General features: G+C 39.9%; 1 protein-coding gene across 1 annotated transcript in view; it reads right to left on the bottom strand.

The window, feature by feature from the left end:
* The window catches only part of EPS8L1 (EPS8 signaling adaptor L1), an 84,775-nt gene extending 71,362 nt beyond the window's left edge, over nt 1-13,413 (bottom strand). The window contains exon 1 of the mRNA XM_075280105.1: nt 13,296-13,413. The gene's annotated coding sequence lies outside the window, so the exon portion shown is untranslated. The remainder of the gene's footprint in view (nt 1-13,295) is intronic.
* Between the last annotated feature and the right edge of the window lie 912 nt (nt 13,414-14,325).

Genomic DNA, 14,325 nt, shown 5'->3' with positions numbered 1-14,325 from the left:
TTCGATGAGCATCTTATAAAGTAAAAGTCTTACTCATCTAGTGAAAAGTAAACATTACATGACCTAAGTGAATACGCCCTCTTTCACTTTCACCATTACACTCTTACAATACCATATGTGAGGGGATTGTCAATTAAACATTCTTTATAGGATGGAAATAGAAAATTAATATTGAGCTACACACTATTTTCACCATTCAAAGTCAAAGTACATAGATATCACTAAAGGGTTTTCTGAGGTCTTCATCAAGTATTGTTATCCCTGTTTGGGGAGATACACGGTGTCTATGTACTGCTGTCAGTAAAGAATTGATCCTTGAATGTTGGTTAAACTCTGTACCCATTGTGAGAAGGTGACAGGCAGAGCACTGGAGTCCAGATATATCAGCCCCAGGTTTCTGACAGATGTATGGTCCAGGGCGGATCTGGAGTAGGCCTCAGCCCAGTTGTAGATCCTTGACTCGTTACTGGGCCAGAAAAGGATGCTCGTGCATTGCAGGGCAGTTCCATGAGGTGGAAGGAGGTGTATGGTTCTATCCTGTAACCCTGAGTCCAGTGAGACTATATTGTGCCTGTTTTGTTCGTATGGATGGAAGTAAGCCACACGTATAGTTAAGTAATCTGTTCTGTTTAGCTAGTGGCTCAGACGAGCAGGTTTTTTTATTTTGTTTTAAGGCTGTATTTTGTTTTGCTCATTTTGTGCCTGAAGTGAAGGTTTATTTATTTTCCTGTTTATTCTAAATAAACCAGTTTGCTGCATATTTTGTGTCCCTGTCTTGACTGTTTGGGTCCGCACCACTGCTAACTTCCCCACATCATACACATTCAAGAATCTTTCCTTAAATACTGATGAAAAGTTCTACCCAGACACATGGATAACTGACCAATCCTAGAAATATCGGAAGGTTCAATTAGCTGTAAGAGTCCTTTAACATGTTCAGAATAACTGCTCGTAATGAGTGTCGGTTAATGGTACGGTACACCAAATGCACTTATTTGTGATAGTTGGAACGTTTTTCATTAATGTATACACTTGTAAATCCCCCCCACACACTTACTATACAGTTTCTATTACTTGCCAGCAACACAACTGTTTAGAAATGGGGATGTGCTGATGATATCTTATAATTTTTACGCGCACATAAGGGATGTGATCAAAAGCATTTCAATAGGGATCTTTTGGGTCACTATAAAGAATCTGTTAAAGAATCTTAAAGGGGTTGTCCAGGATAATAATTTTTTTGCAACTATCCTGCTCCTGGGTCTGCAGTGTCTCCCACCGCGGTTCAGTCTTGCTGCTCCTCACTGGTCTTTTGGTGGAAGTCCCCACTGCATGTGACCGCTGATGCCATTCAGCAGCCTCTGCAGCCTAAGTAAAGGAATCGGGATGTCACTCGCATGTCATTTGTGATGTCCTGTTTCCTTTCCCTAGGCCACTGAGGCTGCTGATCCATTGTCTTTTACAGGCCAAGTGAGAAGGTAACATAGAGTAAATATAGATAACCATAATTCTACAATGGAATTTGCAGACCAGATTTCTGACACGTTCCTCTACATAAATACCACTGACATCATAAAGATATATTTTATTGATGGTAAAAGTTGTGATTGACTCCATAATGATAATCTTTTCACTTCAAAACAAGCCAAACTGTTCGAGATGCCTCTGGTTATAGGGCGACATACCAGTTGATGTGTTATTTATAAACTGGGCACACACATTAGACTAACAATGGCTTAACATTTAGGGTGTACTAGAACTCAGGGTGAAAGGATAGGGTGTGTTGAATTTCAACATGTTCAATCTTTTGTTCTCAAGGGAGGTAGAATGCAGGCTGAGGTTTCTGGCAGTGATTTATTACCTTCTTCCCAGTGATCACATACAGTGTTGGCCAAAAGTATTGGCACCCCTGCAATTCTGTCAGATAATACTCGTCTTCTTCCAGAAAATAATTGCAATCACAAACTCTTTGGTATTAATATCTTCATTTATTTTGCTTGCAATGAAAAAACACAAAAGAGAATGAAAAAAAAGTCAAATCATTGATCATTTTACACAAAACTTCAAAAATGGGCCGGACAAAAGTATTGGCACCCTCAGCCTAAGGGTGAATTCACACTGAGTAAACGCTAGCTTATTCTGAACGTAAAACACGTTCAGAATAAGCGGCGTCTAAAGCAGCTCCATTCATTTCTATGGGAGCGGGGATACGAGCGCTCCCCATAGAAATGAATGGGCTGCTTCTTTCACTCCGTGCAGTCCCATTGAAGTGAATGGGGAGTGCCGGCGTATACGGCAAGCTCTGCTCATGCCGGAGCGTACACGCCGGCACTCCCCATTCACTTCAATGGGACTGCACGGAGTGAAAGAAGCAGCCCATTCATTTCTATGGGGAGCGCTCGTATCCCCGCTCCCATAGAAATGAATGGAGCTGCTTTAGACGCCGCTTATTCTGAACGTGTTTTACGTTCAGAATAAGCTAGCGTTTACTCAGTGTGAATGCACCCTAATACTTGGTAGCACAACCTTTAGACAAAATAACTGCGAACAACCGCTTCCGGTAACCATCAATGAGTTTCTTACAATGCTCTGCTGGAATTTTAGACCATTCTTCTTTGGCAAACTGCTCCAGGTCCCTGAGATGTGAAGGGGGCCTTCTCCAAACTGCCATTTTGAGATCTCTCCACAGGTGTTCTATGGGATCCAGGTCTGGACTCATTGCTGGCTACTTTAGAAGTCTCCAGTGCTTTCTCTCAAACCATGTTCTAGTGCTTTTTGAAGTGTGTTTTGGGTCATTGTCCTGCTGGAAGACCCATGACCTCTGAGGGAGACCCAGCTTTCTCACACTGGGCCCTACATTATTCTGCAAAATTTGTTGGTAGTCTTCAGACTTCATAATGCCATGCACACGGTCAAGCAGTCCAGTGCCAGAGGCAGCAAAGCAACCCCAAAACATCAGGGAACCTCCGCCATGTCTGACTGTAGGGACCGTGTTCTTTTCTTTGAAGGTCTCTTTTTTTTCCTGTAAACTCTATGTTGATGCCTTTTCTCAAAAAGCTCTACTTTTGTCTCATCTGACCAGAGAACATTCTTCCAAAACGTTTTTGGCAAACTCCAGCCTGCCTTTTTTATGTCTCTGGGTAAGAAGTGGGGTCTTCCTGGGTATCCTACCATACAGTTCCTTTTCATTCAGACGCCGACGGATAGTACGGGTTGACACTGTTTACCCTCGGACTGCAGGGCAGATTGAACCTGTTTGGATGTTAATCGAGGTTCTTTATCCACCATCTGCACAATCTTGCATTGAAATCTCTCATCAATTTTTCTTTTCGTCCACATCTAGTGAGGTTAGCCACAGTGCCATGGGCTTTAAACTTCTTGATGACACTGCGCACGGTAGACACAGGAACATTCAGGTCTTTGGAGATGTACTTGTAGCCTTGAGATTGCTCATGCTTCCTCACAATTTTGCTTCTCAAGTCCTCAGACAGTTCTTTGGTCTTCTTTCTTTTCTCCATGCTCAATGTGGTACATACAAGGACACAGGACAGTGGTTGAGTCAACTTTAATCCATTTCAACTGGCTGCAAGTGTGATTTAGTTATTGCCACCACCTGTTAGGTGCCTCAGGTAAGTAACAGGTGCTGTTAATTACACAAATTAGAGAAGCATCACATGATTTTTCAAACAGTGCCAATACTTTTGTCCGCCCCCTTTTTTATGTTTGGCAATTTGGCTTTTTGACAATTCTTTTTGTGGTTTTCCATTGAAGACAAATTAAATGAAGATAATTATACCAAAGAATTTGTGCTTGCAATCATTTTCTGGAAGAAAATGAGTATTATCTGACAGAATTGCAGGGGTGCCAATACTTTTGCCCAACACTATAGGACGTACTTACACTTTCTCTTCTGCTCATTCCACTTTTGGCTTTGGCTCAAAAAAATGCAGAAGAAATGCATTTTTTCTAAACCACTTGCGACTATCCTCAATTAGGACAGTCTTTCCTCAGCCCCCTTTCATAGTTATATATATATATATATATATATATATATACTGATGATGACATGCATATATTAGTATGACTGCAGTGCTGACACTCATTACCCTTACATATATCATTCTGTACTTTTAAATGGCCCAGGAGGGGCAGGTAAGATTTGTGCAAACAGACACACCTTGTGCATTTATAGACAAAACCTGGCGGCCTTTCAAATGCCGAAAGAACAGGAATGCATATGTGAAAGAATTTATTTAGTATATTAAGACATCTTAATGTGTCATAAGGAATACAGATTATAGATAAACTACACAGATAAATTAGACACCTGCTGAGATTGCAGATGATGATGCTCTGTGTATGGAGTTTCATAGCTAGTATGGTTTAAAAAAAGACATGTCCATCAAGTTGAAAAAGGAGATGGGAAAGGGCATGATGTTCTATGCCTTTCCATAACCATCCTTTTCTGAAGCTGTCACCTGTGACAGAACGGGGTGAAATTGGAGAAAAAGTGCAATCATGCAGGCGTCATTTTTGTGGCGTTCACAGTGCAGCTAAAATGACATGTCACCTGTATTCTATATTTCGGTACGGTTGAAGGGATAGCAAATTTATATAGTTTTATTTACATTTTAATCTCTTCACAAAAATCCAAAACTGGAACTTTATTTATATTTCTGTGTACAGAGGTACATAGGGTATTTTTTTGTAGGCTAGTTATACTATTTTGGGGAATGTCTATTACTTTGATCACACTTTATTCAAATTTTTATCAAAGGCGAAACAAACAGTGGTTTTGCACTTTTGTTTTTTTTTTCCCCACTACGCCCATTCATCGTACAGGAAAAACAGGACATTTTCCGGGCATTTTCGGACATAGGGATACCTAATGTGTACGTGTTTCACAGTAATTTTCTAGTTTTATATGTATTGTAGGGAAATGGGGTGATTTCAATTTTTAATTCCTTTACATTTTTTACATTTTTTTTTTTTTTTTTGTAAATACTCCATTTATTAGACCCCCTAGTGGACTGGAACACTAATGAAATGTATTACAGAGCTAATTCATTGCAATGCATTGCAAAATATCGGCATAGAGTCTAGAGCAGCCTGCAGTAGAAGGTAATGCCAAACAAGACGGGGCGCCTTCAATAGCCTCCCGGCTGTCATGGCAATGGACTGTTTTGTTGACACAGATATGTAAGGGCTCTTTATTTGCAGGGCGAGTTGTAGTTTTTTTTTGTACCAATTTTTGGTATGTATGACTTTTTGATAACCTTTCACTGCAATTTTTTGGGTAAGTGAGGAAAACCAAATACGTTAATTTGCACATTGCAGTATATATTTATTTTAATGGCTTTCAATATACAAGATAAATAATGCTATTTTTGGATAGTGCAGACTGATATCTAACATTTTTTGTTTATTTTTTGTTCACATTATTTGTTTTTTAAATGTAAAGGTGTTTTGTTTTGTTTTTAAACCTTTTTATTATTTATTTATTTTTTATGCTTTATTTTAAATTTTTCACCTATCTCACAAGGAGATTTGAGCCTGGCATCTTAGATCCCCATTGCAACTCTCCATTACCATTATTTCGGGAACCTACCCGTTCTGACCTTGGGTTTTTTGGCATTAACATATTTCAAGAATTTTTGGGGTTAGTTTTGCTTTTCTTCACCCCCTGCTTTTCATTATTTATTTTAGCTGATTTTATTTCCCTTATACAGATTTAATTAATATTATATATTAAGCAATTTGTAATTCTCAAGGGATACAGCTGACCCTTTGGATCAATATTTTTTAATGCCCGTTTTTATATTGTTTATTGCCCTTTTAAGCATATCTCTAAGCCATGAGAGTTCTACTGCTTTGGATTTTGGCTGATCTTTCTAGGGGCCCTTGAAGCAAGTAAAGAAGAAACCCAAGGAAAGAACAATCTTTCTTGGTGTCTGAGATCACGAGTACAGAATGTGCCCTAAGTGAGTGTCTACTCCATTTTCCTCTCATCTTACTACTGAGGAAGCCAAGACATTACATAGTGCCAATTGGGCATTGCTCAATTATTGTGGATTCCAGCGTTCCTTCAGAGGGGAGAACAATGTGTAACTCACATCTGTCTAATGGAGAATAGCCCACTTGATTTGTTCTACGAAGAAAGAAAGAAAGCTATCACAGGGTGTTAAGAAGGTTTGCTTTCTCCATTTCTCCAGTGCTCTTAGATCCAATCCTTCTCTCATACAAGGAGATCACAAGCCACAGACATAGCATGAAATAGAGCTGTTACCTACTTACAATCTGTGTAAAGAGCATTGCAAATATATATATATAAGCTGTCAGTAAGTGCCTCATAGATTTCACAAACAGCTTTAAGCATATAGCAGAGTCAGTAGTGGTTACCTATTAATTTCAACAAGTATGAGCTATGGTATTAACCACAGGAATCTGACATAGTTATCTTGGCATCAGTTTACAAGGCCCTACATCTTACTGGTTAGTTATATTAGTTTTGTTTCTTTCCTAATATTTGGCCTCTATCACAAGCATAATACTCTATGCTAGGTTGTCACAAGGGCGACAGTGTGATGAGACATGTATTGTAATTGCAAAGAAATGAAGGCTGGATTACAGTGTACTACAGAATGTAAAACTACAGGCCATTGCTTATTTTATGCTTCTTTCACATTAAACTCAATGGCTAAAGAAATCCTATAAGACCAGAAAAAGTCTCCTTGAGGCTGAGGCGGATCACAATGTACATTTTTTTCCCCTATCAGTATGTCTTTGTAGAATGGGAGGAAACCCACGCAAACAAGGGGAGAACATACAAACTCCTTTAAGATGTTGTTCCTGGTGGGATTTGAACCCAGGACTTCAGCGCTGCATTGCTAACCACTGAGCCACCATGTTGCCCCACTTGTGGGCATATCCTGTAACAAATCACCTTAACCAACTGCCAGCTATAATAATAGTCAACTCCATTTACACTGCCAAATAAAGTGCTGTTCTGAACCTCTAGTAGAACGCATCAGTGTACTATCCCGTGATGAACCATTAACAGGGGGAAATGCATTGAATTAATTTGATAGATGGATCATGGATGCCTTGTCAGACATTTATACCTCTGGGTTTCCTCTAGTCTTGCTGTCTTATTGTGCTTTCCACATCTCTCTACTGCAACTTAGCTCCAGCTGGGCTAAGTTGCCGCATTTTAAGGAATACCCCTTGATTTTCTCTGGGAGTTTTGCGCTTTTTAGCACCTATTATATTGATGTAGTTAAAACTCTAACAGAGGGGGAGTTTTCCTACTAACAGAAGCGTTCTCTAATGACCATTTAGTGGATAACTAATGCCGCCTGAGACATTTCTTATTAGGCATTCTTGAGAATACCACTCACTCTCTATCCATCTTTTTAATCTTATTATTAGAGAGTAGCATCCTTGAGATAATACTGATGTGGCTTGGTACATTTATCCTTTAATAAGTAGAGGAGGCCTGATTGACATTATGAGATAAATGCACAAGGTGCTTATATCAATGCACCCTCATTCAGAGAGATAGACTGTTATAGAAGACAATATTTTGGTCATCTAGAGACTATTTTAAGACACCCGTTGAGAGACATAATTATATAGTAGATAATTATATGTCCGCACAGGTTGATTTTCTTGTTTATACAATTTATTTGTTCTTTTATTTGATTGATTTATACTAAACCTTAAGTTTTTTTTATTCACATCTAACAAAGACCTACATGAAATCAATACTATACACAAGAGTATAGAGTCAATCCGTACTATTCATCTGCTCCTTTCATACATAGACACCTCTTTACACGCATTACGATAATTGTAGTTCCAGCAGTTTTCATCAATTGTCTATCTACAAAATGTGCCATTGCCAAATATAAACAGTAATAAAGTTGTAAAATGTGAAGTTGTGCATCCATTGCTGTACTTTGTCTTCCCAGTACACACAACATAAATAATAATAAAGCTTAGACATATATCAGGTAACGGGAGCCAAATCATACAGTTACAGGAAATTATGGTGTAACTCTCCTGTACCTGCTGTAGATAATGGCTAGTCTGCATGGCAAAGCACTGTTGGCAAAGGTCATATCACAAGTAAAAATTAAAAAAAATAGTTGTCACATTGTGCTTGTATGTGCTCCTTACTGACCCACTGTAAATGTTATATACTCCCAGTATTCACAGTTACGCTACATTTACACTAGCGATGTGGTCTCCATCATTTGGGTCTGCAGAGGAACCCAATCGACAGGGAGCCGGACCACTAAAATAGAGTATAATGGGGTGTTTGCCATTTCAAAACTGAAATCGGTGTAGAATAAAGTCCTCTGTGCAGGACTTTTTTCTCCCTCGGTTGTCAGTGGTTTCTACAATGGAGTCTCCAACTAACATAAACCCAGCCTTACAGTATAGTCTCCACATGGTAGTTAAAGAGGACCTTTCACCACTTTTGGGCACATGCAGTGTTATATACTGCTGGAAAGCTGACAGTGCGCTGAATTCAGCGCACTGTCGGCTTTCCCGATCTGTGCCCGCTGTAAAGAGCTTACGGTGCCGGTACCGCAGTGCTCTATGGTCAGAAGGGCGTTTCTGACCATTAGCCAGAGACGTCCTTCTGCCTCGCGGCCCTATCGCGCTGTGCTGTGGAGCCGGGAGGAACGCCCCCTCCCTCTGCTCACACAGCTCGTCCATAGACGAGTATTATCAGGAGAGGGAGGGGGCGTTCCTCCTCGCTCCACAGCACAGCGCGATAGGCGCCGCGAGGCAGAAGGACGTCTCTGGCTAATGGTCAGAAACGCCCTTCTGACCATAGAGCACTACGGTACCGGCACCGTAAGCTCTTTACAGCGGGCACAGATCGGGAAAGCCGACAGTGCGCTGAATTCAGCGCACTGTCAGCTTTCCAGCAGTATATAACACTGCATGTGCCCAAAAGTGGTGAAAGGTCCTCTTTAATAGAGGTTCTTTATTCCATTGCCCATATTGTCAGATGTTGTCACATATGTGCCATATTCAGCCTCTGAATGTCATCTACATATTGCAACACAATTATTAATTGGTATGAGCACATAGTTATGTGACACCTCAGCCCCTCCTAGGGTTGTACAAATTAAAAAAAAATTAAAGAATGTATTGATTTCTGTTCTTCAGATGAAGGATATACGTCACTATCTTATATACTGCACGAGGTGTAACACAGTGTATCAGTTTGGTCGGGGGCGTTTCTATAGATCTAATTGACAGTGACAGTAGATCCACTGCGACAGTTTTGGAAATCGCTGCATGTCCGCACTGCGTATTTTCCAACAAAGTCTATGGGCCGCTTCACACGGCGTAAGCATGCCATTCATTTAGACACGTATACACGTGTCCGAGTGCAGCGCTTCAAAACAGAGCCCATTGATTTCAATGGGAAGCACGCGCATATCGGCATATCGGCACTTCCCATTGAAATCAATTGGCTCTGTTTTGAAGCGCCGTGCTTGGACACGTGTATAAGTGTTTAAATGAGAGGTGCGCTTACACCGTGTGAAGGGGCCCTAAGACTGTAAAACGCCACCGTTTTTTACTTGGCGTTTCCCCCACATGGGCCCCAGCCTTAGATGGACTTGCCTTCTATGGACCTTGGAGACCTAAAGCTTGGGTTAGATCCTCTGATGCTCTGGTGGATGAGTCCAATAAACACATAAGAACATGGCTGCCACTCTGATATTCATTGGCAATACTTGTCACATTTACCCAATAAATACCCATCAACAAATATAATTCAAACCTTAATGTAAAAGATATTTCATGAAAGCCGACCACAGATGGACTCCAACAGATATAAATACAGTAGCTCTGTGACTTTAATAGGGTAGTCCCGGAATGATTGGTGTGTCACTAGAAGGTAAAGTACATTGTGTGAAATAGGTCTGAATACAGCCATTGCTATGTGTTGTATTCAACAACTGCCAAAATAGTTGAGCCCTTCAGGGCAGGGAAGGGATTATGAGCTTGCTGGCTGACCAAAGTCTAAAAGCAGCAAATACTAAAGCTTGCCGTAAATGTCCAACTGGATAGGCAGTTTGGCCACTTCTGTTACATAACTGTGGGCAGGAAAGCAGTCAGATGACTCCCATGGAAAATGTTTAAGGAACACTTAACCTTAAGTCTACTTATGTAAATTTCCTGGGGAGTTGAAGGCAATCTACTGCTGTCTGCAAACAACCATGTCAGTCCAAGGAGAGGTTGACTAGAGATCAGTAACTGGGACTGTCCATTTATATAACAATCCTCGTTGTATCACCAAACAAGATCAAAGTAATCTGGAACTGGAAATGTTTTTAGTTTTTATTAATGTTGTATGTCCATATAAATTAGTCTAGACAATAAGTGGCCCTTTGTTGTCACCGAAAGCAGCAAAATTGCTGTTAGGATTTTTCTGCCGTGTGTGGATGAGATTAATAAAATTTGCCACTACGGTAAAGGCTGCAGATTTGTTGCCCTTAATTCCATGCCTCAAAATGCACAATGTATTCATCCCATGTGGACCTACCCTATATCATCAGAAATTAAAGAGGGTTTCAGGCTTGGTCCACTGGAGATGTCACAACTATCATTGGTTTAGGAGGATGTTCTCATCCTCAGCTCGATGTACCATAAGGGTATGGACAAACATTGTGGCTCACCCATAGGGGTCAGTGGCTACACAATTACTTTCATAATGATGCGACTATTAGCTTCCAACTTATCTCAGTTCCCTAACAGCACATAGCACCACAGTCACTGTTCAATCCATGATACACAGCTTTTCAAATGTATGTTTGTAGTCTATGTCAAAGGTGGACAAAATAATACCACCATCTAGGCTACTCTAAGAGCCATCTTGGATTTTTCATTAGCCACTGGCCATGAATGAACATTTTTATTGGCATCATTAGAAAATTGTTTTAAAAGTAGTCCAGCCCTGTGTGGTATCTATATGTTATATTATTGTTGTAGTCCAACCACAACAGGAGATCTACGGTTTTCATGTGTTTTATACACATAAATATCACAAGATGTTATAACACCTATAGTATACAGAACCTTGATAAGCGTCAAGAAACTTGGAAGTCACTTTATGACGCAATGCTACCAATATTACTATTAGCTCATTCTCTCCAAGTTTCTATATATAGAACCAATGTGATTCAGCTGAAATCTATTTCACGGAGCATAAATCTACTCCCATGTGATGACACAAAGATGACATAGATCTCGGTGTACACGTCAAGACCATAGTACATGAGTGAGTCAGGACTGATCTTTCATTTATAATCAGCTATGGTCGATAAAAGGTGTAATAATGAATATGACTATGTAAGAAGCTGAAAATACTTGTGTAAATACAATTCAGGACCTTTATCAGCAGCAGAAATCTCAGCGTTTCACAAACCATGACATTGGTTATTTTAGTGCTATTTGCTGTCATCCATGGGTGACTGTCTGTAGGATGCAATGAAGAGTCTTCAATGCACATTAGGATAACAGATCTATAGATTTTCATTAAAAATGGCAGAAATAATACATTTTATGTCATAAATAAGTTTGCGAGACATTTCTCGAGACACAGCTGTGGTGGATGATGGAACGAATTGTTTATTTACATGTGTGAACAATATGGATGACTACATGAAACCTTTAGCTCCCATTCATGTGAATAGGAGCTGAGCTAATCCGCAGGAACAATGTCTGGTCAGTCTACAGAGAACAGAGCTATCTGCTTCCTGCTCCATTCTTTGTATATAAGCTGCTAAGAATTATGTATTTATTTATTATGCTTACTTGTATAGCGCCATCATATTCCGCAGCGCTTTACAGATATTGACAGTCACTGTCCCATATAGGGCTCACAATCTACAGATAAGAATAGCTGATATTGAGGGTATTAAGTGTACCCCTACTAATTTCATATTGATGATCTTTCCTTAGGGCAGGTCATCAATATTTTTAGCATGGAAAACCCCTATAACAGGGGGCAACAGGCATTCACTATATATTCAAAAACAAACATTGATTTACGCTAGGGCTATTAGGCGACACTGGCCACAACTCCCAAGATCGCCACCTCGCCCGGCTACTTCTTCACTGATGTAAGTAAATGAAGTTGGTTTGCGAGGGTACTGAAACTGCAAATGTATTAACAACAAAATTCAGCAGTGCTCAATCCTTTTGCAACTAGTTGTAGGACCCTCGGATTTACATGACAACTCTATTCACTTACATTAGTGGAGGAACCACAGGGTGACACGGTGATCTTTGGTCGCGCAAACCAACGTCAATGTGTTACCCTCAAGCAACATGATTATAGAAATACTTCACAGACATGCCAGTTTGAAATCTACAGAAGATTAGAAGATTAGAATGTTAGAATATCCATAGATAGATAGATAGATAGATAGATAGATAGATAGATAGATACTGTAGATAGATAGATAGATAGATAGATAGATAGATAGATAGATAGATAGATAGATAGATAGATAGATAGATAGATAGATAGGTAAAATAGGATAGCACCAGCTAAACACACGGGTGCCAGTGCCAGGGAAAAGGCAATAGTCCCACTATACTTTTTGGAGTGCCATCTAACTTTTGAATTATACATAAATATGAGGTAGATAGATAGATAGATAGATAGATAGATAGATAGATAGATAGGAGATAGATAGACAGGTAAAATAGGATAGCACTAGCTAAACACACAGGTGCCAGTGCCAGGGAAAAGGCAATAGTCCCAATATACTTTTGAATTATACATAAATATGAAGTACGGTATATAGAAATAGATAGATAGATAGATAGATAGATAGATAGATGATAGATAGATGACTGTGTTGTTGTTTATTATTATTATTATTATTATTATTATTATTATTATTAGATAAGGTATTATATGCATTATATAGCACACATTACAACTGTGGCTCTCATTGTACATATAGAAGTACAGTCTATATAATATGGATGTATAAGGCTGTGTAAACCCAGATAAAATAAAACTATAACAGAAAACACATAAGAAAATATGAATATTGTAATAAATTAAACACATTGAAAAGCTCTTCATTTGTTCTATAGCTTCAAATATTATCAATGAGATGTGAGTGACATAAGTAAAACAACAAACTTCCATAAAGATTACAAGTCTGCCGAGTGCTTATTTATGACATGATAGAAGTCTAACCTTGCAGAAGGTAATGTGAACACTACAGATAGAAGTGCAGGTGGCTGCTCACCTTAGAACAGGAGCAGTCAGGCAAATCCAGGCAGGTTAATCCACAATCCCAGAGCAGTAAATACACATTCCTTCTATAAACGGCCCAAGGACAGCTCCTGAGGTGTGCGCCTTCTCCAGGTCCCCAGCTACTACTGTGACAGGTGCTGGTCCCTCTCCAGGTCTCCCTCTCGCATGGGCACACCCACATTCCAGAACACTTGGAAACTAGGTGTAGTTTGGCAACCTACTCAAACACAGCACACATATATACCTTATAGAAGGCGTCCAAGGTGGCCCTTTAAGAAGCCGAGGGAGGGCGGTATATTGGAGTCACTTTATGTTATAAAAAATACTGACTAGAATTAGTTACTGCTTTCCAGCATCTGGATACTCTGCACTGCACGTGTATGTTCATTTTACTTCCAGGGTGGTTTCATGCACAGCTGTGTTTACTGATATTAATACAACTCATCGCATTTTTTCCCACAGCATTTTTCACAGAAATTTCTGCTTCCATTACACCTATAGAGCAATTATGGCTAATGTTTTAAGCTCGGTGTGTCAAAATTCGTTAAAAAAAAACTAGATTAACTCGGGTGTCACATCTAGAAATATCCATAATTTTGAGATATTTTGTAGCACTAGTCAAAAAAGTTATATTTTTGATATATTTATTTATATTATATGTATTTCTGGCCCATCACAAGGTATAGGACCCCCTTTTCCTGGCCCATCACACAGTATATGACCCCCTTTTCCTGGCCTATCACACGGTATAGGATCCCCTTTTCCTGGCCCATCACACAGTATATGACCCCCTTTTCCTGGCCTACCACACGGTATAGGATCCCCTTTTCCTGGCCCATCACACAGTAGAGGACCCCCTTTTCCTGGCCCATCACACAGTATATGACCCCCTTTTCCTGGCCTATCACACGGTATAGGATCCCCTTTTCCTGGCCCATCACACAGTATATGACCCCCTTTTCCTGGCCTACCACACGGTATAGGATCCCCTTTTCCTGGCCCATCACACAGTAGAGGACCCC

Source organism: Leptodactylus fuscus, chromosome 6, assembly GCF_031893055.1.
Source record: "Leptodactylus fuscus isolate aLepFus1 chromosome 6, aLepFus1.hap2, whole genome shotgun sequence".
Classification (NCBI taxonomy): Eukaryota; Metazoa; Chordata; class Amphibia; order Anura; family Leptodactylidae; genus Leptodactylus; species Leptodactylus fuscus.
The sequence above is the reverse complement of the archived record's forward strand: the minus strand, read 5'-3'. Positions and strand labels throughout refer to the sequence as shown.